Source organism: Eufriesea mexicana, unplaced genomic scaffold (genome assembly GCF_001483705.2).
Source record: "Eufriesea mexicana isolate 0111107269 unplaced genomic scaffold, ASM148370v2 scaffold2646, whole genome shotgun sequence".
Lineage (NCBI taxonomy): Eukaryota > Metazoa > Arthropoda > Insecta > Hymenoptera > Apidae > Eufriesea > Eufriesea mexicana.
In genome coordinates, this window is record NW_016910740.1 from 1,066,244 (window position 1) to 1,092,612 (window position 26,369).

Consider the following 26,369-nt stretch of genomic DNA (forward strand, 5'->3'; position numbering starts at 1 on the left):
ATTATGTACCCCAAACTTGCTTAAACGACAGTAATACTCCGTAGATGTAAGGTTTCGCTCAAGAGAAGAGACCGAGTGAGATTGAAACTAGACTGACTTTATTCAAAGAAGATGTGTCATAGGTAGCTTATCTCGTGGACTTGGATTTGTGTCTAAGAATAGATTATCGGTTGAGGTATGAATAATCGACGACGGTCACATAGCAATGCTTATTAGGGTACTTCAGCTTTGTTCGATTTAAATTTTCGGTTTATTTTCCAGCTGACAGTGAGTGCCAAGACACTTACTGTGACGATGGCACAGTATGCGATGATTCAGTATGCGCAGGGGGAAACGACGAAACATGATGCTTGGGTGAGTTCGATCAGTCTGATTTTTACATATTTCGACTCATTTTTAACAACTTTCCCATCATTTCTGGGCAAAGTGATAAAGAAATTTGTTCCATGGGAGATGCTTTTAAGGGCCTGCATAAATTTTTCATTGCCAAGCGATGCCAAAAATGGCTCTGTTTTAACACACTCATTTATGCGTATAATTCGTTGAGAAAGGAAACTTACATGTTTGTATGTTAATACTAATAATGTACACATCTAACTTTGTACTCGATCACCTCGATCATTCGCTTTGGTAATGATTTATACAAACGTTCGATTGTATTTTGAGACGAATTGTTCCATTCTGCGATAATAGATTTTTCTAACTTCTCTCTGTTGAGGTATTGTCTTCCATTTTTCTAAACTACTTGCGCAAGCTCTCCCAACAATTCTCTACGATGTTTAAACGAGGAGAGTGCAGGCCATGGTAAAAGAGATATATTTTCTTGTTCAAAATACGTTTGTATAACTTTTGCACTGTGAGTCGCAGCGTTGTCATGCTCGAAAATAAATCCATTTTTGTTACGCGTTGTGCACATTTATTAATTTCTTCTCGAATTAATTGTAAGTCTTTCATCGACCTTTGACTATTTATTCTCTCTTGCGTAAATAATAAATCTGTTTTCCCTTTGTAGCCAATTCCGTCCCGAATCATCAGGCTACCACCACTCATTTGTCTTCTAATTTTTACAATTTCTTCTTCGTGTAAATCATGATTGCAATGTGCAAAATCATCTGGAGCATCTAAATTAAATTTCTTCTCCTCTGTGGATGCCATTTTCATTCTTCCTTCCATCGTACTCGATTTCTTGCAAACTGTAGACATCGCTGCTTTTGTTGTTTGGTTAATGGGGATTTTCGTTTCATTTTTAACCGCTTGATATTCTCACACGATTGGAGGACACGTCGTACACTGTGAACATTTGCTGTGACACCTGCTTTACAATTTCTCTTGCAGTTAAAAATGAGTTTGAGGCAATGCGAATAACAGCTCGTCTCGCACGCACAGATAAAACTGGTGGTCTGCCAGAACTTTTCTTCTTCCCATTCTGTTGTGGATCTTTCAATGGATTATAAATTACTTTACAATTTCTTTCGATTATATGTAAAAGTTTGGAAATAGTAAAATTTTGACTTTTCTATTAAACGAGTTTCGTAATTTCCATTTCATTTAATTCATTTCCATGACCTATACTGATAATTCTTTATAGCACGTGACACTTTGTAGCACCCTACTTGTTATCTGTTTCGAAACGAACTACTGACTAATTTCGAAACAAAGTTCAACTATGATTGCGGCTTTGAAGTTTGTTTGTTTTCGTTGTGTACAGTGGAAATCGAAGAGAAAAATCTTATTCCAGGCCAAATTCCTTCCTTCTGCATCGTGACATTTATGTACTACTTTCCGAAAATAAAAAACTTAGACTATTTCTGAAAAATTAAATTATCCGGGACTGTGGAAATTCCGATCTATAGCCTTGATCGAAACGAGGCCAAGCGAGTTAGGTAGGTTTAAGATATTGTCAGGGGACAATTGTAGGTTTCCTTTTAAAGAAAATAATTAATGATCGATGACGGTAAATTATGGCTCTTAAATGTTTGTCAGACTTTGACAATAACGATATGCAATAGTACGTAATACGTAGATTCTAATGATAGATAATACAAGCTAACATTGATACGAGCTTCGTAAACAATTGGGTAGAATAAGCAGCGAGAGATTTGGAGTTCGACACGAAACTGTTTTATTTGTAGCGAAAGGATAAGGAGATTGGGCTAGTGATCCAGAAAACTTTCTTCATCAAAGGTCTTTATTTTACTGGCGATCCTTCAGCTCGAGAAGGTTCGACACCTCTCGGACTGATCGTCTCGCCATAAACCATATTCCATAAAACCATATTCATGGTTTTGCTTCGTATTTATATATGAGGTTTTGGGTTATAATTAGAATCAAGGATGTCTGAGGTAGATACGGTATTTTGAGAGGAAGATATAATATCTTGATGGGTGACTAATAAAAGGGCGTCACAGCCCCCTTAGTAGACTCGTTTTGGTCACAGAAAACGAACAAATATTGGTGTAGTTTGACCTGTTGGTCAGGTGATACTTTGGATGTCTTGGTACTCATTGTCCTCAACCGGTGGCGCAGTAGTTTGGTTTAGTAAACCGGTTGGTTTAGTAGTTCTCTTGGTAGCATATTTTGATACATAGCTTGTTTGGTATGAGTTTCGAGATACATTTGAATATGTTGGTACGTGGCGAAATATAAGCACTCTTGAAATTGGACGAACACACTTTTTATTTTACAAACGTACAGAGCAGATGTGAAACAAAGACTGCAACGACGACGACGACGACGACGACTCGAAAAACAAGCGAGGGTTCAGGAGACACGCGGTTCCCTACGCCTAGCAAACCCCCACTCCCTTCAGGGTATATTTAAATGTAGCCGATTGTTCCAGTTAATTCTCAACAGAATATTCCTATTTTGTATTATCACGTCCTAGACTATCGGTCCTTTAAGCCATGTTGTTCGTATGCCAACGTCTGCTCAAGTCCACGGTTCTTTGCGCTTAACCTACGTCACGTTTACAAGGGTAGGCTTAAAGCTACTTACTTTTAGAATATTATGTTAGGCGATAGCAGGGGCACCGAGTTTTGGCAGGGGGTCGTCGACGGCAAAATGCTCTGATCGGGGACGTCCTCGGCTGTGGTTTCGCTTGTTCAAAGATGGATGGAGTTAAGGAAAGTCTAATAGTGACTCCAGTTCACTTGGTAAAACTAGTATATTTTTGCCACTTAGTACGTTACAGCGGTTACAATGTTGCGCGTATCTCGTTCATAGGGTCGTTGGAAGACTGACTGAAGACTAAAGACTACTCGATCGAGGGCCCGTGCCGCGTATTTAACTGAACTAATCCCTTCTTGTCCCATGATGTCATCTGCACGGCCTGCTCATGGCGGCATCATCAGTCGGTCACCGGGCCCCTTATCGCGCGACGGTGTTTTCTTATCTCTAATGTGTCAGGTCTCACGCTGGCCATGGCCGTGGCCAGCCGCCAGACCCCTTATCGCTTCTATATTAACTTATATTATTTTGCTTATAAGGGTATGGCAGAGTGGCGCGGAATGCTGTTTGTAGCACTTGTCTTAATTTTTACTCAATTTTTGTGGTCGGTGACTACAGTCACTCGTGGTGTGTAGATGGCGTCTTGTGACCGGTGACTATTGTCACCCACACGTAGTAGGGAGGAGGGAAAGGATTAACATCTGAGTAAAGTCCGTAGACAATACGTTTATACTATTCGTAGCGTGATTGAAACAAAAGTATACGCTTCGTTCAGCTTGAGCAGTAAGGCTGACTTTATTTCACGAAGAGGCGGTATTTGTATATAAATGAAATGGCGGGGTTTGGTTTATCTGGTCACGTAGTCCTGTGTACTTTGAACGTCTGAAAATGACTTTGAATATCTTGACCTTGGTTGGGGTGAGTCGTGGTGATAACCTTCTAATGTCACTTGAAATTACACCCCCTTTCTGAGCTCGTTCTTTACTTCTGTAAAGCGTACTACTTTTGTATCAAGGTCAGGTTCTGGAAAGTGGAAGGTGTCTTCTTTTTCATCCGGTATTTCCATGAATTGTACTCTTTTAGGTGGATTTCTTGGTTTTGATGCTGCATAGATTATTTGATGTTCTAATAGTGTAGTGCTAGAGTGGTTTACGTTATTTTCGATACAACAAATCTTAATACATAGTCCTCGTCGAAAACATTTTTGTAATAGCGAAAATAAGCTGATTTTCTTAAGAGTGTACAAAGTCATAAGTCCCAGTGCTAAATATCCTGCGTACGTTGATAATTTGTACGGTATCTCTTTTGTAGTGAGTATTCTGTAATTACTTCTTATATTGTTTAATTAGGTACCCAGTTGATCGAAAGTGTGTTTGTAATTGCTGAAATTTGAAGCAACTTTTGGAATTTCAGGTATTACATCACGTAAAAGTCGTGCTGCGTTAAGATCAATGTTAGTAGGTATTTATTTCTTTAATTTCATTGGTTTTAGTCATTCTTTATCTAATTTATGAATTTTATTCTCATTGTTTAATAGTACTAAGTCTCCTTTTTTAAAAATGGTTTTTAATTTAATTCTCTTATCTTGTTCTCTCTTATATCTCTGTTTATTTCTCATGATAATTTGTTTAGCGTTTTCGAGATATTCAGAGTGTCCAAGTTTCCATAAATTAAATAATTCGTTTTGAGAAAGTGTCGGGGCCGTAGCTATAGTTAATGGAATATTTGCCTCTTTACCAATGTTAATTCAAAAGGTAAATTTGCAGTGCCTGAATGTACAGAGGTATTGTAAGACATCGATTTATGAGCCGTTCACTGTACAAATCGATCAACTCCACTTTTTGAAAAATCTTAAATTTAAGTGTCAAAGCACTTGGTATAGCCATAACATTTTATATTTATAATAACTTTCCCCGATAATTAAGATTAACGCCATTAAACGCCAAAAATTTTTTGGCCACTGAATAATAAATAATTTATTTCAGAGGTCACTTCGATTAACTCCGTACTCTAATGTAAATCGTTGCAATAATGCAACTCAAATGCACTAGCAAGCCATGAATGATAACGGTGAATTTTTTAGTGCTGTCTTATCAGAATTTAAGTAAAATTTAGTAAAATTTAAATTTATTACTTTTTTCACTTGCCAAATCGATCAACTCTTTCAGTAACATAAAAATGGTAACAGTACTAACGATTACCTTTTGGCTATTTTTTCTTATAAATTTTATATACCGTTAGATGAAAGTTACATTTGTATTTATGCATTCTACAATATTTATTTCGATTTAAATTATAAAGTGAATTTTAAAAAACAGTATACGTTATTTCATTGCATTTTTGCACTTTTTGTTTTATGGAATTAATCAATTTGTGCAGTGAATGGCTCATATATTTCAAATGTTCGTCCTACTCGTTTCTGTTTTGGTCAGTATTTGTTCTTGACATGTCTTTAATAATGACATGTGTCCTTTCTAAACTGTCGTTTTATCAAAGATGGAAACTAGTAGTTTTAATGCGTTTGATCTTAAATGCCTTTTCAAATTGTTCCATTAATTTACATTTGAAGTTTTGTTCCTGATCGATCAGTATATGTTTTGGAGATGAAAGTATGTAAATGTAATGTTCAATTAAGAAATTTATTATTGATTCTGCTTTTTGATCCGAAAATGGTATGAGTAGGGGGTATTTGGTAAGGTAGTCTTGGATAGAAAGTATAAATTAGTTATTTTTCTTAGTCTTTACTAACGGTTCTATAATGTCAAGGCTGATTTTATCATTGGGGAATTCTGGAGTGTCTGTCACAATTGCTTCTTTACCGGGCCGTATTCTAGTCAGTTTGTTACGTTGACAAATGTCACGATTTTTTATGTAGTCCATTACGTCTGAGTCTAGGTTTTTCCAATAACGTAACGTTTTTATTCGTTCCATTGTTTTATTCTCTTCTATTCTCTTCTCTGCTAAATCGTGGTTTTCTCGTAGCATTTATTTAATTTCTTCTGTCGTGCAATCCCTAACGTCGTTGGGTGAATTTTATGATTTTATTAGGATATTCTTTGATGAGGTATCCAAAGCCATAGTTGCATTCAAATTATATGGAATTATTTCGTGTTATTCTCGATTCCGAAATTGATACTATTTTTGTTTTGTTGTAGTGCCATGAGAGAGTGCAGTTTAGTTAGTCAAGTTTTTTCGTTATAAGGTCCTAATAATTGTTATGATAGTTGCTGCCAATGGAATTAGTAAGACTGATTTTATTTTGTGAAAAGGCGGTATTTATACATAAATGAAATGGCGGGGTTTGGTTTATCTGGTCACGTAGGTCTGTGGATGTGGTCTTGACCTTGGCTGGGGTGAGTCATCGTAGTAACATCCTGATGTCGGTTGAAATGGCCGTTACAGTACGGTGGATGTTCACAGATTGTTTGTTGATACATCATCTGACAAGTATGAAGAAAGGTTGCTTCACGTTAGTGTCACGGAGTAAACATCGGTCAATGAATAAAAAAAATAAACAGAAGTAAAATCTTGATGGTCAATTCCGGATCCGCAAGGAGACGTGGTTTATTTAATGGTATTCCACAAATAACGAAGACTTTAACAACTAAGTGTCTAAAATAGTTATTACGGCGTAGGGACTTATTTTCTTAGGGAATACGTATAGTAATACTCCGCAGGTTTCACTTTCCATAGAAAACGCAGCTGTGGTTATAGGCGTTATAATAACGAAGAGACGAGGTTCGAGTGTATTGCAAGACTGTTTTATTCAATTTTGTTCTACGGTATTTATACGGAGTTTTATCTGGGTGGGGCGGATGTGAACGATATGTATCTGACTATGACTGGTTTCTTAGCAGGTGAGTAATTGTTTGCACGAGGTGTCGGTGTAGTATCACATTAGCATCGCCTCGGCCGTGGAGATCGCTAGTTGGAAGGTTCTCCTTGCGACGTGCGAAGTGCGTGCGTGGCTTCTTTCTTCAGCTTTCCAAGGGCGGTTTTATAAACGATTCCCCAGGCCTCTTTATTTTCTTCCATGGTGACGAATTGGTACCAGCGGATCTTCGCGTTCGCCACCATTCTACCGTATTTTCTTCTTAACTCGCGGTATTGCTGCTTTCCTATTTCCCTCATTGCGGGGTCCTTGATTCTCTGGAATGTTCTCCTCGCTTTGTAAGTTTTCTTCTTCGCTCGTGTAAGTTCCTCCGTCCACCACGGTTTGGACGTGTCGTGCCATTTCTTGTTCGGTATGGCCGCGTCGCGCACTTCGGTCAAAACAAACTCTGCGACCATATTTTCGATGTCTTCTTCGTCGTCGCTTATCGTTATTACTTCCACGTTCTTCTTCTCTTCCATGCTGAATTATTACAACTCTTTCCACTTGGCTTTTCTCGTATCGTAGTAACACAGTGGTAGGGGAGATGGCGCTTTCGTCTTTTCGAGGTTAGGTCGCGTCCGGTGGTCGCTGGAGGTTTCGTCCTCGTGCACTTTTCACTCTTGTACAAGCGACGAAGTAACGTAGTAACACGTGTCACAGGGTTTTCTGTACAATAAACAAAATAAAACAGAATGAGTCGTGATTCAATCTCAGGATTTGGTATTATAAGTTTTGAACGTATTATAAATTATCTTGCAACACGAAATAGAACTCGATCGCAATGGAGCGCGTATTCGTAATTCAGGTGAATCGTGTTATGGACGGTCTCGCAGCACGAAACAGAACTCGTAATTGACTAAGTACTCGTACACAAAGAGGCGTCGAAAATAATGTAACATCGAGGCTTTTAGGTAGAAGACAAGAGTAAGACTGACTATTGATCATGACGACGGTATTCATACATTGCATTATTTTTTTATTATTAGATGATGATGAAATATTTGAATTATATAATGATATATCAGGTAATGTATCGAGCGTTACAGCATCGTTGTCGTCGGCGTTCGTACCGCTAGACTGCGCATGCGTGGTAGCCACTGTGAAGCGATTTACTCTACGCTAGCCGCGAAATTCTCCCGTAGGGGCATTTGTGTCCTACCGCTGTCTTACTACCAAGTGAAGGGTTTGGTGAATAAAGAGGTGCACAAGTCAAATGCTTGGCGAAAACTACTATCGTTCATTCAAAGCTTCTATGCATATCGTTGATCCATTAATGGTTTGTCGGTGTGCGGTTAGATGATAAGGTGGCGGAATGGGCGTTACACGACCACTCCCGGTTACTAATATCGGTTCCTTTCCGATTTTCATCTCGCGCCGATTGTAGCTAGACTATGTATAGACCGCGCGACTCAACTAATTCGCAATTTATTTTCCAAAAATAAGAACCTACATCGATCATTGGCCGATTCGCGATTTGTTTCCTAAAAATAGATTCCTACGATACTTTGAGAATATATAACAAAAAACTGATCATTTGATATTGGGATTATAGATTTATAATTGTAAAATAACTGCGATATATATATTTTAGCACTCAAAGATAGATATACTGCTGTAGAAAAGCACTCAGAGCTAAATTATCTTTCTTGAGTAATAAAAGAATTTAAAAGAGAATACATGCATGTAGGAGGGCACAGCCTGTGACAGTATCTTTTATGTGGGTATGACTGTAGAGTGCATGGGAACACCTCGGGTTCTGCTTAGGTGTTCAAGCTGTTATCTATAGTGCGTGCGGAAGAACGAGTGACCGCGTGCAAGGATCGTATGAACGGGATATTTATGGCAGTATCGAATGCAAGTGAAGAATAAAATCCTAGGAATGCGTCTGAGTGTATAGGATACGTGACCCACCGATTGAGAAAGAGACCTTGAGTATGAAAGAAGACAGAGTGCGAGGTTTAACCCTTTTAGTGTCGAGCGAAAAACGGATGCCTATGCCAAGATAACCGGACGAATTTGACGAATTTACTAAGGTTTGGGAAAAGCTAATAAAAATCAAACTATGAATGATATTTAAAAAATTCAAAATGCAGCGTATTACGGAAGAAAGGAAGAATAATGCAATGCCAATTGTATTTCAATATTGATTGAAAATCATACAAATAACATCGATATAAAACATAATGGAAAACATAGAAACAGGTTTCTCTTCTACGAACAATATTTGCACGTAAGAATAATCATCGTTTGACCACAGTTTTATGTAGGTCACGTAGTATGGAATATAAGTATTACATTTTCGATCACTTTTAATAAAATAATCAATATCGGAGCTCAGAGCGAAAGGATAACTCCATGATCTATTACTGAACAAATGGATTTGTTACGTGACTAAAAATAAATTTTGGTATTATTATAAATATTTATATTCAGTTATCTGCCTACTAAAAATATGTAATATTTACTTATTTTTAATCACATAAACAGTTTATTTAGCACTGATGCTTACCGATGCATACACCGTGTAACGCTTTTCTTCCCACGCGCGGATTGGCGGGCTTTTAAATCACATAAAAAGTTTATTTAGCATTGATGCTTACCGATGCATACACCGTGTAACGCTTTTCTTCCCACGCGCGGATTGGCGGGCTTTTTTCTGCCCTTTTCGCATATTCGCGTCAATAAACCGTCGTTACTGTACCTAATTGAAAGAGCACAGTTCTTACACCCACTACACTATCATAAACATATTGTGATTACGGTCCCAAGAAACTATCCTGCGTCGAGTTTCTACCTTATTGCTCTAGCGTATACAGAACCTCGACACCATAGACACCATAGACACCATAGAATATAACAAGAAGTTAAACCCAAAAACAATCTTTTAAATTCTTTTGCAATGAAATTAAATCACTATAACGTTTTATAAATTTATTTTAAGATAAAACTTTCTCGCAATGCAAAGAATAAGACACCGTCGTATACGCACGATATATCGTCGTTGGCACTAAAAGGGTTAAATAGGGGTGCAAGGACGCGGAAGAGTCAGTGAGTTTTTTGAGAGATGGCGAGTGAGAGTTAGCCGAGAGTTAATAACGCTTAGAATAAGTTTTAGTTTAGAATAAATCATTTTTATATTTACATCACTGCTTATTCTGTTGCCTACCCAACATTCCTGCATATATCTACTTTTGAGTGCTAAAATATATATACCATAGTTATGTTACAATTATATATTATAATACCATAGCCCAATATGGGATAATATAATTAAATTAAATACAATTAAATATAATATATACTATATATCCCAATATCCCAATATATTTTAGCACTCAAAGATATATATACTTTTTTAAATTCTTTTATTACTCAAAAAAGGTATATCTGTCCTTGAGTGCTTCTCTATAGCAACTGACCTACTCGTGAAAGAGAAATTCTTATTTAGTGATATATATAAATATTCGTTCTCGGAATTTAGGTCTTATAAACTATTTATTCACACCTTATATCCTAGATTGATTTTTGTATCTAACTAAACTTACGTTTTCAACATTTAAAATCGGATTATCGAAAAATTCCCTTCACAGTATCGTCTGACTCCTTGAGCCCAGATTTGGGTGAACCCTGAGTAAAAATCAACTACAAATTCGTCTCTGAGCTGGTAGCTGCAGTACTGGTCACGTGAGCTTTCTGTTTATTTTTTCTGCCTCGACTCGTTGGACAAAGTATAGATGACGACTTAAAACAATATCATCGACATCTGAGAGATAATGTTGCACGTTTATAGAAACTCAGCGAAATGAAAATAATTGTGTCCAGAGTGTGAAAGAAAGTTTTGGGAAAACTTAATACGATAATGGGCAAGGTATTAGCAGGTCTTGAATTTCAAATATTTTCATTCTACGTTATTTTAATCTCCTTTTCTTCCCTATACATTACTCTTCAGGCAAGACTAATTGTAAGACCAAAAGTCGTTACTGTCCTTATTCTTCTACGTATTTTAAAAGAAATTATGTATAGATAAATACACTTTTGAATGTGTTAACAACTTCAAGCTTAATAATATTTCTTCTTAGTTATTAACAAAATATTTTTTAGGCACTATCATTTAAATGCTTTATTGCTCTATAAACTTTCTTACAAAAAAAAAAAAGAAAAGGGAAAAAAGAAAAAAAGAAAATATAGTATGGTATTATCTTTTGTCTCTAGTATCTTGATTTATAAGTAATTATTTATCTTACTTTGCCATATAAATTTTCTTATATCCAGAGATTGAGAAAAATGGAATATCGAATTCTTATTCTTACATAATTTATCAGTATTATTAATGTCAGTTTCGTGGTGATTTAAAAGTCGAACTATGAGAAACGAAGGTATGTGCTTGCGCAGACGTATTATGCATTCTTATTTGGCAATAGATAATACAACTACGTTATCCTCTGTTCTAGTAAAATTTTCCTTAACTTTTAGACATTTTATTTCATTTATAATATCGTAGTCAATAATTGCAGAAAAGAATTTTGCGTTTTTATGAAAAAGACATATTGTTGCTTTTCTTTAATATTTATTAATATTCATTAATATCCTCCATCGTTGACTGCCTCGCACTTTTCGCGTCTCAATTCGATGCCTTTTGCATTTTTATAAAGCCATCAAATAGTTTCTATGAAATTTTTCACACCGGTATTTATATTTTAGAAAAATATTAATGCACTAACGCTAAGAATAAAATTATTCGAACTGTTTGAGTGGCTTTTTGGGATCGAAACGCGATACAGGTCTGTTACACGTGTAATTTTTTGAATTAAATACGGCGAACGAGAGCATGATGTTGAAATTTATAGAACATCTTATACTTAATAGCACAAAATTGTTCTCTGCACTTAGTATTAATGTTGACGCAAGCATGCATATTTGAAATAAGTATTAATAATATAAAGCCATGTAAAAATGTATATTATAACTGTATACATATGTGTGCGGCTGCGTGCATTGGAAAGTGGCTGTAAATTTAAGAATAATTTGATGTACATAGCTGCTGTACTACTTTCCTCCTTACTAGATAAATATGGTAGTTTAGTATAAGTAGTTGCCCTAGCTGCACAATGTTACAAAATTTCTCTTTCGTTATCCTATAATCCATCCAAGTGAAGAATCTTATTCTTTAAGAAATCAAATTATTAAACACTCGAAAAAGGAAATATAATACTTCTTTGCTTTTGCTGTCACCGTTTCATGTAAATATATTGTTTTTTATTTGTTATATTGTATTTTTATTTCTACCCTGTTAAATGCTATAGAGTGTTTCCAAGTTTAACTCGGTCACCTTAAATATTTCACTTATTTTTCATGTTAAGAAAAATTGTTAAGCACGACATCGTTTATTTCAAAGTGTCCTGATAAAAAGATTTCTTTGTTTATTATTGGTTATATCTCTCAGATTTCAAGGTAATCCACCTTATCTTTTTCAATGAAAAAAAAAATTGATAAGCATAATTTTGAATACTCGTTACGATTCTTTCTTTTCCTAATTTCTCATTGATATTTCGTTATTTACATAAATTTTTCTACATTTCTCAATTTTGTCTATTTAAGCCCTTGCATTATGATTTAATTCTGAGAAATTATTTATTGGAAAAGTATTTAATTTTAATTAATCACTATACTTCTATTTTATTCGCGATGAAATTGTACAAAAATGTTAGGATTTCTTCAGATTTTGAACACGTTAAAACAGGTTAAATATAATTTTGATCGTATGACAACTCAATTTTGTTTATTTATTTTGCTATTTGTTTTGTCCATCTAAGCCCTTGCATTATGATTTAATTCTGAGAAATGATTCATTGGAAAATTATTTAATTTTAATTAATTATTATATCTCTATTTTAATCGCGATAAAATTATACAAAAATGTTAAGACTTCTTTATATTTTGTACATGTTAAAACGCGTTAAATATAGTTTTAATCGTATAACAAGTGTAACGTATAATTCTAATATTCGACAAGAACTCATGACGAATTAGACTCGCTATCATAGTGCAGATTCTAGTGTTTATTCTAGTGTTCGCATTATGGTTATGAAACAATGAATCTTAATCTCAGCCATCACCATCGTATGATAAATATATGTAATACTGTTTAATAAAATAGTGAGAAACTTGAAATTTTGTAAAATGTAACTATGAAAAAAGTTCTTTATTTATTAAAATATCTGTCTCTGTAATTCCACTGACTTATTCTTTTATCATTGAAAGCAAGTGAAGTAATTAAGGTATTGCAGTTAGAGGGAACACTTTTTGGTCTGTATCAAATAATTCAAGAATTCAATTATACGCAAAATGTAAAAAATTGTTTCTCAGTGATTTTATAAATAAATATTTATGTTTAAATCAATAACCTTAAAACTGAAAATTGTTAAACTTCGTTCGTTCAAGAAGTAGAAACCTTAAGTAGAATTATATCGATAGTTAAGTTATATCTACAATCGTACGAGTAATTATACTATAGATAATATTCTTTGATTTAGATATTAGTTAGATCTTTTTACTCTACAAAATGTATTTAAAAGAATTATTTTTGGGCATGGAAACGTGTAAATTTTTTATATTTTGTTGTAACAAAAGCACTGTTAGCAATAAGTAAATTAGGTATATTACATCTTATAACATTGAGTTGCTTTCTTAAGTTGCGTAGATACGAACAGTATAATATAGCACAGACCACGGAATAGTGAAGTTGCAATACCAATCAGAGTTTAAAGTAAACTTGCACTATGTACGGCACATGGAACTGAAAAATTCATGCTTACGTGTATAATAATTTCTTACAACAAACCATTCTCATACGAAGTCTTCGATATGCAACTTCGCTATAACATGGACTATACTATAGAGAATTGCTTCGCAAGTTGTCTAAACCAGGACTATTCAGACAACTAGTGATTAAGGTAAGTAGGTTTTCAGGAATTTACTATTGTCATCTCTCTCGGAGGAAAGAATAATCGCTTTTGAAGAACCGAGTTAAAAACAACCAGACCAAATGAAGTATAATACTATAATATTAATAAGTACAAGTATATATAAGAAACTAAAATATTTAATATCTTCAAAATATCATTTTTTCTTTTTTAAATTGAAAATAAATTTTGCAATAATTTAGATAAGTAGCATAGCTAACGTGAACAACATAACTTGGTGAATCGATTTCAGATAACCTCGAAGATAATCACGTAACGATTAATAACGATACGATAATCACGATACGATAACGATATCGTATTTAAATAACTTGTACAGATAGTAAAATATAGTATCATATTTCAATGGTATTTCATAAGTTTATCTTTTTATCGATGTTTAATATTATTAGTTTCGTTGTTTTAGTGATTCTAAAAGCATGACGAAGCAAATATTTAACTAACAATTTTTATTGTTTCGCTGTAACTTCTAAAATAAGAAAACAATTAATTTTGGTATTACCGTTCTCGTGTTTCGTAAGAAATTGCAATGCAAACTCACTTTGTAACGTAGCATGAATTATCCTTTTTGCTTAAAGATGCAAAACAGAAATATTCATCTTTTATATTTCATAATCAATAATTATTAAATCATACTGTCGACATAATAATCTGTAACAGCAGATAACACGGTTAAATATGCTTGCGACTGAGAATTACAAACCTTTTGCGCTATTCCAATTTCGTTTCTTTAACCCTTTCGCTACGTTGGATATCGGATAAAAAATCCTTGGTGCATGCAACAATATTACATAATATTAGCTCATTAGTGTCATATCAGAGTAGTGAGTATCGTATATAAAAAATACATCAAATATTATTATTATTTTATTATAATAAAATATAAAGAATATATTTTAAATGATATTAGAAATTGAATTCTACTCGTAATATCAGTTACAGGTGAAAACATTGATATCTCAATATTTTTATCAGTCTAATTGGCATTTCTATTGGACCTTAACCCTTTCGTAACCGCAATACTTTTCCTCCAAAATTCTTTGTTCACCTCTCAATCGTCATATTTACAGTATATGTTAAATCGTAACTAATCCTTGTCTTCTATTAAATTTTCGCATATTTTGAAAAATCATATATGGAATATTTTAAAGGGAACAAATCTTTCCAACAATTATTCTTATTATAAGAAATAATTTATAAATCGAATAATAAAATAAAATATATTGAAATGAAAGATATCTCTTAAGGTACAAATATATATGTATACAAATAATATAATAAAATAAAAAACATCGCGAAAGTCAAAATTGCATGGATTGAAAAGCTGCTAAAATTAAAATTTCAATAAGAAATAATATAGAATAATATAGAAATAATCACCAATTACCAAATCCAACATTGGAGTATGTCCTTTCGTTTTTAAAAATTTAATTATTTTATTTAATTAAGTACAACTTTTGTTATAAAGAAACACAACATATATACATCGAACTATTTCTGGCTATATAATTTATAAAAATGCTGAAATAATAAGAAGAAAAAAGAATTGAAACTAGAATATAGAAAACACGAGATAAAATTTGATGTTGTGGAACGTTAGATTTTATATTTAATAAGTGCAAATTGTTTAGTCAGTTCTCATATGAATGATTGCGTGATTTCATAAAAGATGTATCTCGATATTTTCCAAAAATAGCTGATGTTACGAGTCCCTCGTTTATCAATTAGTAATTGTTATCATTTATCATTGACGAACTCTATAAAAATGAGAAGTATTATAAAAATTTATTTTAAAAATAAAGAAATAATCATCGATCAAATATCTTGACATTAAGATTTTCAAAAACTCTACAAATGAAGTTAATTACTCTGATCTGTGAATGACTCATATATATAATAGAACCTCGATTGTCGGAGTACTAAATACGTGAACTGTCCATTATTCGAATGTTCTGTTATACGAACTATATGTTTCATGATCATACTGCACACTTAACCCATTTGCATCTTCGCTTTGAAGAGTGTCTTTTAAACTTTCGATTGAAATTAATGCAATACAAAAATTATACATATTTTAAAATAAAATCATTTTATATGATGTTATAATATGAATATTTATTCTTTTACATAGTTGTACGGTAAATCAACTTAAAACAGATAAGCAACATTGCGTGTGGATTATTCCACTGAACCATTTGCATCATGGCTCTACTTAAGGTGCCGTGTTCAGGCATCAGCGACGTTTAACTGACGACTAGCCCGTATCACCGCACGTGTACCAGCACCTACTCATAATGGCAGTTCAAAGGATTTTTGCAACAAAAGTAAAACTTGTTAAAAATATAATGAACCGACGTAGATGAGATGCTCACAAAAGGGATCAAACGTGATCTGTGGCATATGAAGAATATTCAGCAACTGGTAATGGAAAAAGTCGGCTCGCGGATTATTCCGCGTTCGGTGATATGCGACAGTCGTGGTTCGCGAAATATTCCGCGCTCGGTGATAGGCGGCAGTCGTGGTTCGCGGAATATTCCGCGCTCGGTGATAGGCGACAGTCGTAGCTCGCGGAATACCGCGCGTGGATGCAAATGGGTTAATGATACTAATAGACTAAGTGTAGCAGTGTTGCGATCATGACGCGTCAATTATCTATGGAAGTACGTGTTTCAAGAATTGTTCGGTTCCCTTTTCGATTATTCTTTTTGTACGAAAGAAGAAAGAGAATATCTCTCTTTTAAAATGTCTTAAAATACTTGAAAACAAATAAAAATATGAAACACTTGGAAAACGTTCATCGTTGCAGAAGCAGTCCCAAGAATTGATAACTCCGTGACAGTTATGCGTGCAGAAAGTGCAATAGTTAAGCGTGCATTGTATACTGTGTATAATGTACTATGCGTTGCTGAAAAGAAGTCATCTCGTTCGCATGCGGGGCAAGAGGGGTATTCCACTAGTACCGCCTACACTCTCGCTAGTAATACCCACTCTTCTATGACACTCCCAAAACTACTATCTTCAAGTTCGATAACGTGATACGTTAACATAGGCGTAAGATATCCGTGAAAGAAATGTTATCTCAGAGTTAACTTACAATGAATTGGAAGCACTACTACGCCAGGCGATAAACGAAACGACACCATATGATTGGAAAGGATTTTGTAAACACGTAGGAACACTGGAACACGAATATTGGACGAAAGATGAAATAATAGAAGACGCAACTGAAGACCTAGAATTGGAAATACAAAGTAGTGAGTCGGATAAGGAATCAGATGACAATAGCTCAAAGATTTACAAAGTAAAGAAGTACAAAGGTAATAATAATTAACATAATTTATGAAAACTGATTTAAAATTTAAGACGTATTTTTTATGATAAATTAATTACATAATTGCATCATACTAGATAACCGTTTAAAAAAATCATACGATACAACATAAATATAAAAAATATGTGTATAGTACATCACGTTTGCTGCATAATGCGATAGAAAGTTAATCAAGATGCTAATTAGTAATTAGTAATTGCAAATAATCGTGTGTTCATCGGAAGAATCTAAAGTTAATATACTTTTGGGACGAGTCTACGCTCTTGCATCTATTTCTTGCGTCTGTCTCACTTTGTCTCGTTGCTTTGTTCGCTTTCTTCGTCACGTGGTGTTCTATGACCGGGCTAACAGGAAGGGATCAGTTCTACCAATAAGAGAAGCGTTTTACTCTACTTCTGCCATGATGTTAGAATGGTTAGACTGGTGGGGATTCGGTCCTACGAGTTTCTCAGATGACTTCTTTTCAGCAACGCAGAGTATGTGGTGTTTACTTCCACTAAAGTTGGAAGATCAAAACAATCTTCAAGTCTAACGATCAAAACGAAGTTTCCTTACAATACCTCAGTACAATATTAAAGTTCAGAGTGTCCAGAGCTACGGTAATACCAAAACAGAAACGAGTAATATAATTAATTGAAACAGAATGAGAAATTATTGAGAAGCTGAGGAATGACACGAATACGACAAAGTTAACCGAAGAATATAATGTTGGTAAATGAACAATTATTGGGATAAAGAACAACAAACGATCAATCGAAAATTACCTACAGAATGTCGCCTCAGATGCTAATACAGAAAAAGTAAAATTACCAAAAAATAATGCTCTGCACACTGCTCTTTGCGGATGGTGATGGCAATAAAACACAAGTGGTTCAACAGAAACATTTAATTTTCGAACAAAATTTACTACCTTACCCAGAATTCGTGACAATATGAACGATACGAGTTCAGCAATTTCTATAAACATGGAAGACCAAGTGAGACCAACTAGTGGTCACTAATAACCTAAGAAGGTCCATTATACTTTAAGGGGCAGGACAGTTTGAAAGTTTAAAAAAAATTTTTTTGTCTTCAATTGTAGTGTTACAAGTAATATACGAAAAATTCTAGTCTTTAAAATAAAACTATTTTTGAATGTGAGGAAATCAAAACCGATTCGCGATCTTGTATGCCGTAACGCATCGGCATATGTATGGCGGCTTGACATGACAGTCTATCAGCATGGAACCGATTCTATAGGTCGTAATATGAGAAATGTCGAGGAGTCAACAATATATAGGTTTACTTTTGGTTTGTTTTAGGTGGGATGACCCAAAAGTAAAACGAAATTTTGATAATTTATTGATTATTTAACACCATTACAGACGCGAAAATAGCTGTTTATATTGCTGCTAATATCTTCAATAGAGGCTTCTCCAGTGTTTTATGAAATATGAACACTATAAATTTAATCACGAGATCAATAGCTGCTGTACTATGCGTCACACTCGACGAAAAAATGATTAAAGCACTTAATGGACGATCGTTTAAAATCTCTGAAAAAAGGTCAAATCACCCGTAGATCCAGTCTATCAGCCACGCAATAGATTAAAGTCGAAGCAAATTGTCATATGTATGAGGTAGCAATGACTATAGCAATAGTCATAGCAATGCATAGCAATGATTAGCGAAAAATTAAGGATACGTATGAAAAATTACGTTTCGAAACTTGTTGCGACGGCAATAATAGGTGGAAGGCGCGACTAGCCGTTCCTCTTTAGAATCGACAATCATAAATCGAGACAAGGACTAGGGACGGTAATACTTGAGACCGGACGCACGTGCGACTGACCCACGAAAATGCTAACCAGACGTACGTATAAATCAAAACAAAACAATACCAAAAAGAGAAACTTCCCTGTTATATTCCCTCTCCTAACCCAAGAAAAAAAGCTCTAATTTTCCTCCTCCTACACTCATTTTCCTCCAATCACCGCAAACCAAGACTAGACAAAACGAGATGACAGGCAGTAGCCAAAATAGAGTGAAAACAAACTAGAGTATCAGACGACAGTGAGGAGTAAAACAAGCAAGACGACAGTGAGGAGTAACACGAACAAGACGGTAGAAAGACGTAAAACACAAACATCAAGACGGTATCGAAACTCAGTCAAACGCATAAAACAAGAAGACAAACGGAAGACGAAGCAAGACGAAACGGCAAAGGCTGAGACGATACACTACACACAATCATCGTACAACTCACAAAACGTGTAATAAAGTGTAAATACACAAGAAACTGCGCTTTATTACACCACCGAAGTGCTCAATGTCTCGTAAGTGACGCGACACATTGAGAAGAGGGTAGCAGCATTATCATACTCCTACCCAAACCCGCGTGGACCTCATCCTTATTACACCACGCGGTACAACAAAATTTTAAACTCGTTTTTCTGCAACTATATTTCTGAAAACGGTGTGCAAGATATCTCGAGATCTAATCGACCAATTATTATGAAATTTTACATACATCTTTATTATAACATTTGTTAGGCATAAAGAATCGATTTTTTAAAAATTATTAACAATTTCAAAAATATTAACAAAAAAGAACAAAATTTTTCGTAAAAATTCGATAGATTGCCTATAAATCGTTGTTATTATGTTATAGTTTCAAGTGTATTTTGAGTTTTTTAAATCGCTAATCCATTTGGCTGGAATCTTGCACACCAAAAGACTATATTCAAAAAGTTACTTCAGAATCATGATGTCACGAAGCTAAATACGGGACTTTTTTGAAAATTTAATACTGTTTTATATAACTTATAATATGTTGAAACAAGTCACAAAAGCTTATATTAATCAAACGATTACTTTTTCTCCAGTGTTTCTTTAAAGTATCATTAATTTTTGAGCTCGTCAAACTGTCCTGTCCTCTTAAGTTAGGAAACCATTGTAATGGATTAAACAATTTTCCTATTTTTTTTTTTTTTTTTTTTGGTTTTCCTGGTGTTCAAGACCTCAAGAAAGACTCTATAAAATACTAAAATGAAATTCATAAAAATAAGAAAGTTACAAAATTATTACTGGACTGCGGAATGCTGGTTACAGATATATTTGCTAAAAATAATTATAACCATAAAAATGCATTATCGGAAAACGTAATAATTGCTATTACATGCCTATTTACAAAGACTTAAGTAAAAAAGAATTTTTGACAAAAACACAACGACAAAATAAATGCATATCGGAAGTAAGGAAATTGAAACTCAACTGCACTCTAGTCAACTTATATTCTATGCTTTCAATCCTTTTTCATAGAATGTGCGATCAGTTTACATCACAAATGATTTCTACAATGAAGAAATAAAAGAACACTTACATTATGACAATTGATATGCGCGAAAGCTCGAGTACTTTACGAAAAAATGCAAGAAAATCCTAATTTTAAAGTAAGAATAGGTTATGAAAGTAACGCTACGATTATTCAGCAAATGGATATTAGCGAAGAAAAACTTTCCCAAATAAAGCTGTGAACAAGTCTTCAAAAACTGACTTTAATAAATTTCTATAAGTGATGGAATATATACCGAAAAACATTTAAAATGCAAACGAAATATGACTAACGTAGAAAGCATTATGCGAAAAACCTTAGTTTTTCTTTGTGAGAAATTGGTAAATCAAAAAATGAGCAAAGATCGCGTCACATTTATTTGCATAAATCCTACCTAATGTCAACAGCTACCAATATTAGCGATTGACAAAAGTAAAAGTTTTTCGTGTTTTAAAAATTATTTACAAGTTTGAGTCCAATGCTTCAATGCACAATGCTATTTTTACTGCGTAAAGTCCTCGTACTCACGGAATGAGGAGTATTTCTTAACACTAATCGGAATAAAACGTAATAAACGGACGTAAAGAGAAAAATCTGATAATCTGATAATTTGACAATCTTTAGTAATTAAATATTAACCCCTTAGCTTCGATGATGTACTATAAGTTTCGATGACGCGTACTATAATCAACAATAAAGTCAGTCACACCTCGAGCCATTTTGAGCGAACATGGCGAAGAATAACGCGTAACTGATGTTATGCGAAAAATTAATAAAAGAATTTTTTAAAAATAAGCCGATATGCCGTAGCACACCAGCGCCTTTAATTTTTATTTTTATAGATTTTTTACAATGGTTGCCTGGGCAGAGCCTCCGGCGTACGCGTTAATTGAATAAGACAATAGGACCCTAATTGAGACGCTGTCCTTCTTACATATCCCGTTGTTATCACACGACGTTGAAGTGGGGCAATCCTTATCTACTCGTTACAATTGAGACAGAAAGACATCGGTGAAAATGAACCACGATCCTGACCCGTATTGTATATGTTGGGCTCTATCTATGAATTACGTCTCTCACCCGTGATATTCGTGTTTGACCCGATGTTCTTACCACGAGTCTTACACGATATTGTAGACGAAGTTCAGAACACTGGAAAAAGCTTGGAAGAAACTTTTGACGCGTGTATGTGGAAAAGTCGAAAAATACGGAAAACGATATATATGGAGCATACGAAACAATATGAAACAATACTAGCATACCAGATTGCGAAGAGTATGAAGAAACTGACGTGATGAAGTGGTTTGATAATTGATAATAAAAATAATAGCGGAACAAGAACACCTGTCAATGACACATCTTTTTCGAAATACAGAGTTTCCGCTTTAAATGTGCGTTACTCGGGATTGAAAAGTGACATATCGCGCGAACGCAATGTTCTTTCGTCGCATCCGACGCAACCGATCGATTAACAGTTTAGTTAAAAGCTTATATTTCAAGATTAACGGTGGTGTATATATTATATATAGCGAATGTAACATTATTTTAAATTTTATTAACAATCTATTCTCGTAATTTATTAACAACAGCTTTAGAGTATAAGTTTCGAGATTATTACATAAGCAAAGGCTATTCAAATTATGTGGTAATTACAAAAATATTAGAAATATGTCACAAAAATTTATGCCAGGAAAAACGAAAGAAAAAGACAATTTTTTTCTTTTTAGTATTGTAATCTTACACGGTTATTCGATTCCGGCGTGAATTACACTATTCTGTCGTAAAATTTAATTTGGCACATGAAATGAAAAATACAATTTGGCATATTACACGTAGTTGAAATATTTAATAATAATAACGTAGAGTCACACAGTCTCTACTACGCTGCAGAGTACTTCGACTCTAAAATTTCCGCAAATTAGGGACTAGATCTGACTCAATCTCAGCTCTAACTCTTAAAGACTGCTATTAGTGACGAACAATTCTTACTAGTCTCGCTTTTGAAAGACTCTTTCAAAACTCTTCACGAACTCAACGAACTAAAAGACAACTAAACTACAACTCAAGACTCTCAACACGAACTACTGATGAATAAAAGCAACTAATGACGAACTAAACCCTATCTTCCAGGAGAGACCCTTTTAAGCCCGTTTAAAAGGCAAGGGCCTCCCTCGGAGGAGGAAAGAAGAAAACTTCCTTCACGTAAAGCTCAGGGGTAGAAAGATTCCTCCTTCTGGGTTAGGCCCTCCGAAGGGTCACCATCGAAGGTGACCGCGGTTGCCTCACCCTCGAGTTACGACGAGAAAAGCCGAGGTTGTACGACGCCATCTCGCGTGGCCTGGCCCCAACCTCCTATGACCCATCTGGTAACTAGACCCTAACGAATCCTCTAAACCTAACGAGTTCTAAATTCCCTGCAGGAACACTTCGACCATCGTATCCTAATAATGCCTAAAAATATCTTACAATAATAATAAATAATATATTATAATTAAATATGTATTCTGCTGATTACAAAAGGGTTAAATTTCGGATGACATACTAGATGTTTGGACATACAATATGATTCATATTATTCGTAGGAATTCCATCTTAAGTTGCTTACATACTGTAATTACTTATTGCAATAGACAACAAACTTTTCATGATATGCGTAGTGTATAAACACTTTACTTTTATAACATTTTTATTGGCTGTACCGTAAACGCGAACCATACTTCCATGATTATGTTTTCATTATTATGAAATGTTATTCTTTCGAATTATTAATAATTCTAATTATTCAAAATAGTAATTTTTATAACTCTAATTATTCAAAATAGTAGTAACATTTATTATATAAATATTTGCCGTTAGAATTTGAAAATTAAGCAGATATTACAATAAATTTTCCATTTTTTAAATTCTTACTTTTTCCACTGGTTTTCATTAAAAATTATTTACAGAATATCTCGATAATTACCAGTTTTTAAGCTCTTGTACGATAATATTGGAAAATTTTTTCAAACTGTATAGTTGTAGATATTACAAGTTCAAAAGGTTCGCGATATGAGATAAAATAACATGTTTATATAAAAAGATCGAATTTATTAAATAAAATAAATTATATACAAATGTAAACTAGCAACGACCTGATAATTGCATCAAACTTCTTTTTTTAAATTATACTTCATTTCATTAGAATATTTTTTCATATAACGAATAATTTGTAAATAATTCTTCAATATAGTTCAATTAAGTTAAACTATACATATCAATCTCACCATTGAACTGTCACAATAATATCCATGAAGAATAGTTTTGAACAATAGTCATGAAAAATAGTTTTCTGTCTCGAATAGGTGTAATATATGCATATAGGTAGATTTTCAGTAGACATTCCTTTTCTTTGTTTATAACCAAAGAATTTTTATTGAGTAATACGTTATCCATTTTGATCGATAATCTCGTAAGCAGCTGTATAATTTCAATTAGCATTTGATTATATGGAATGGAGCAAATAAAGTATTATAATCAGTTTTTAAAGCCATCGCAGATTCCAACTTGAAATAATCAGGTGTTGAATAATGCTCCAACATTTTAGAATATCAGATACTATAGGGATGAGTTCCTTAAGGGTGGAAATGGTAACAGTCTCTTTCTTCCAAACGAAAGATTTTTCAATTATTTTTCATTTATCAAATCTAACAACTTTTGTTTAACACTAGAACTATCAATCCGGTCAAAATGACTGATCTCGGAATTTTCCTTTTTAAAATTACTTAAAACATATACCTGCTTTTACAAAAATTAGCGTTGACTCATATTGACATAGAACTGTAATTAACCCTTTGCACTCGAGAGGTGACCCTCAGTCTCCATTTCATAAAATTTGGAAGATCGATATTAATTATTATATCAAATTTAATGTAATGTAACAGTGTGCAAGGTATCGAAATCAAATAATTCTACAATTCTATTATTATAAAATTCTTTATTTACTGCTCAAAAAAGTATCGTCAGTTTTTTAATAGAGAATCTTTGATTTTCTACTCTTCTCTAGCCAAAAAATCGTCGAGTGCAAAGGGTTAACTACTCGCCACTAAATGGATTCTAGGTTCAAGGATTCTAGGAACCCAAGTTCATCTAGGTTCTAGGTTCAAGGATTTTCTCGCAAGTTTTCGGTAAGCTCTCCGCTTCCTATATATAGAACTTCCAAACTTTCCAATAGTATCCTCGTCTGAGGTAGGGCTTGCTAGGTAGCCTCACTGATGAGTCCCACTAACAGGCCCAAGATGAAACGCATCCCTTCCTTTTCCTTTTGTTCCTTCTAGCACCACCACCACACCGAGGATACCTTCCCACCAAATCGACTATACAGCAACAGTAGAGAACTGTAGTAAGAATAGAAGTATCTTCTGTAGATACCCCACTCCCAATATTCCGTCTCCAAGAAAGAGGTTGGCTAAGTGCGGTGGTGTCCTCTTTGTCCGGTTTGATGATGGACTGTTGTTCCTGTAGTGCTGGTCTGGTGGTATCCCCGTGGTCGTCGTTGCTATAGATGGGGTAGCAAGTAGAAGGACGAAGGGAAAAGGAAGGGGTGCGTTTCGTCCAGGACCTGCTAGCGGACTCATCAGTAAGGCTTGCTTAGCAGACCCTGCCTTAGACACTGGGATACTTATTATGCGTTGCATGAGAGAAGTCATCTGAGAAACTTGTAGGACTGAATCCCCACCAGCCCAACCATTCTAACGTCATGGCAGAAGTAGAGTAAAACGCTTCCCTTATTGGTAGAACTGATCCCTTCCTATTAGCCCGGTCATAGAACACCATGTGACAAAGGAAGCGAACGAAGCAACGAGACAGAGTGAGACAGACGCAAAAAATAGATGCAAGGGCGTAGACTCATCCTCGAAAGCGTAGTAGTGCTTCCAATTCATTATAAGTTAACTCTGAGATAACATTTCTTTCGCGGATAACAAAGCGCAGTAGTGCTTCCAATTCATTGTAAGTTAACTCTGAGATTTCTTTCGCGGATATCTACGCCTATGTTAACGTATCACGTTACCGAACTTGGAGATAGTAGTTTTGGGAGTGTCATAGAAGAGTGGGTATTACTAACGAGAGTATAGGCGGAGCAAGTGGAATACTCCTCTTGCCCCGCGACCGAACGAGATGACTTCTCTCATGCAACGCATAGTAGGTGTCACGGGAACTTCTATTTAAGGAAAGTCGAGTCTTCGCCGTGGACTTGTGAGAAAGTCCTCGAACCTCCTTCAAGTAGGAATCCATCTATTGGCGAGGGTGAGAACTTGGTCGCTACAAGGACAAATATATTTACCCCCACAATTATATACGTATCTTCATCGTTCCATTAAAATTACTATCTTCTGTGTCCCGCTATGTTTAGGTACCCATTAAGATCGGTTGTTCTAGTGTTAAGGTATTTTTTTTTCACTCTGCATAATTAATAAGTTACAACGGAAAATATCTTACATAAAAGGGACTTCGTACAGGTATCGAAAGATATTAAAAAAGATATATTCTGCTTTAAAAATTATTTCATTGGGTGATTTAAATTCTGTTGCTAGGCTATTTAAATGTTAGTAGTTAATATAGACGTTAAAATGCCATATGGGTTAAGAACCATCCTGTTCCAACGTCATTAACCCTTATATGCATCATTAGTCCTTTGCACTGTTAAGAAACTCACCCTAGCAACACTTGCACTCTGTTAGCCCTTCTGTAGTATTTGACACTAAAACTAGCAAGACTCGTTTCAGATATTTTATTTGTACAATTTCTGAAAACATTTAGCTGTTTTTGAAAAACTTAATTTTTACTTTTACTTGGATAGAAACGTTATTATACATTTTTATTTATCTTCTACTTACCGTTACAATCATTATCATTTGTTATTATCAATGTATCTAGTTATGTGTT

At 34.4% G+C, this 26,369-nt stretch overlaps 1 protein-coding gene across 1 annotated transcript in view; it reads left to right on the forward strand.

Moving 5' to 3' along the window:
- The window catches only part of LOC108550356 (Cysteine string protein), a 126,726-nt gene that overhangs the window by 99,501 nt on the left and 856 nt on the right, over nt 1–26,369 (forward strand). The window lies entirely within an intron of this gene.